A 2,500-nucleotide genomic window follows, 5' to 3' on the forward strand; every position below is an offset into this window, starting at 1 on the left:
ACCTCTGGCGTGAACTGGAGGAGGCGCTGCAGACGGCCCTCTCGAAGCCGCGTTGTTAGCGTTGCTCCATCTGTGTCTAGAACTAGTGCTGTCTCTTTTTCTACTTGTTTTCTGTATTTGTGTCTGCTTGTTTGTCTGTCTGTCTGTATACCTGACTGCTTTACCTGTCCGTCTCTGATTTTCTTATATTTATATATATACATCCATGCATATATACAAACGTATCTATCTATTTATATATGCATATATTCAGACATATATATACATACATACATACATACATACATACATATATATATATATATATATATATATATATTTATATATATATATATATATATATATATATATATATATATATATATATATTATATACACATACAAACATATATACATACATACACACACATACATATGCGCACGCACACACACACACACACACACACACACACACATACACACAGAGTGTATTCCTATACCAACATTTTTATTTATGTTTCATTCCCAAAAGTTCTACCAAAATTCATATTGCATTTTATCATCTACCTATACTAAGTATAAAATGATTTCCCCACCTTTAACAGTTAACATTTTCATGCTACTTAGAATACTTACATCAACACATTCCTTTGAATCTACAAAACCGCATGGAAGCTGAACTTTACTCATGGAAATTCGATCTGATGAACACTTATAATGCATCACAATCATTAACAGACGAAGTGGAATCTGCACACTAAGATTCAGATTAAGATTCATTAAGATTCAGGAACCCCTCTGGATACGGAGTGAGAATGTTAGCAAATCAAGGCACAGTAATGATTCAGATGTACTTGTTAACGACCATACCTAAATGTATACATTAATAACCATGAACATGCAGAAAAATGTTCCGCAAAATGTCACCCAATGGCAGACATAAAAGACGTGGCAGTCTTCAGGAGCAGAGTCAAGGAACATGAAGTATTTATGTATATTTACCAGTGTTGAAATACAAAGGGTTAGGGCAGTTAGGATATACGCTCTCGTTGCTAAGTTTCTGAAGTTTAGGATAAATTTCAAAATTCCTCCATTGAGAACTCACGATACTCAGGGGACTGGTGTAAGTTTTCCTTCCTTCCTTCCTTCCTCCCTCCTCCCCTGCCCCCCCTCTCTCTCTGTCTCTGTCTGTTTCTCTCTTTCTCTCTATCTTTCCGTATCCTTTTTTCTTGTACTCTCACTATCTCTTTTCCCTTTTTGATCCCCCCCCCTCTCTGTCTATCTGTCTCTCTCTCTCTCTCTCTCTCTCTCTCTCTCTCTCTCTCTCTCTCTCTCTCTCTCTCTCTCTCTCTCTCTCTCTCTCTCTCTCTCTCTTCTCAAAGAATGTATAAGTATATATATATATATATATATATATATATATATATATATATATATATATATATATATATATATATATATATATATATATATATATATATATGTATGTATATATATATATATATATATATATATATATATATATATATATATATATATATATATATATATATCATTGTAATATGCTTATCTTCCTTATACAATATATACTGAAATCATTCTCATGTACTTATCAAAGAGGCATTAGTTATGTTAAATCACTGCTCAAGGTTTTATAGAAGCCACACATAAATAGAGATAGAATTCAGGTCAAGTTAAAGAGCTATTACGTTTCTCCGAAGAAGCCATTCTGTTTAAGGGGTCATAACGTCATAAAATTGAAAGACGGCGACGTATATGCCACCGTATGAGCAAATTACGACCGTCGTTTGCCACAGTATAACACACAGGCTGAGTATTCTTTCATAAGTTGTTAAATTCTTCTACAAACCTTTTAATGAAATTGATTACAAGAGACATATCAATATTAAATTTTTCCAAAAGATCATTAATGTTTCTAGTTTGTTTGATTTTTCGCAGACAAAATTTAACACACACAAACAAACACAGAGAAACACGCGCTCGCTCTCCTACTCAAATAAGGAGTGGCGCCGCTAGTCATTAATCGGCGTTTGAAATCTCTTTGAAATCGGGCTTTGGCGGCGGGAGACGGATCGGCGCGGGGGAGCTTGGCCTGCGAGGTGGATGAGCCCCGGGAAGGCAGGAGTGCGGCCGGAGAGCGATGCCAGGCCCTTTTCAGCGTGGGAATTCGCTTTCGGTGAGTGTTGGATCTTGTTTCTCTCTCGCTGTACACACACACACATATGTATCATTATCATTGAGAGCTGAGGCCGAGAGGGGGGGGGGGTATAGCTGCATCCACCTTTCGTTTCCAACAGCGAGGATCCCTCATGGCAAGCCGTCAGACAGGGAGCTCTTCATGATTGGTTTGATAGATCTCCACAAACCACGACATCCTAGGTCGTCCCACAGGCCTCCTCCACCCAGGGTTGTCTCGAACTAAGACAACCTGGTCGGTAGAATCACCCTGTGGGAAACAATCCAGGCTGCCATATAGCCTGAGTTGGCAATCCTGGATTGT

The sequence above is a fragment of the Penaeus vannamei genome, chromosome 35 (assembly GCF_042767895.1).
Source record: "Penaeus vannamei isolate JL-2024 chromosome 35, ASM4276789v1, whole genome shotgun sequence".
NCBI classification, from domain to species: Eukaryota; Metazoa; Arthropoda; class Malacostraca; order Decapoda; family Penaeidae; genus Penaeus; species Penaeus vannamei.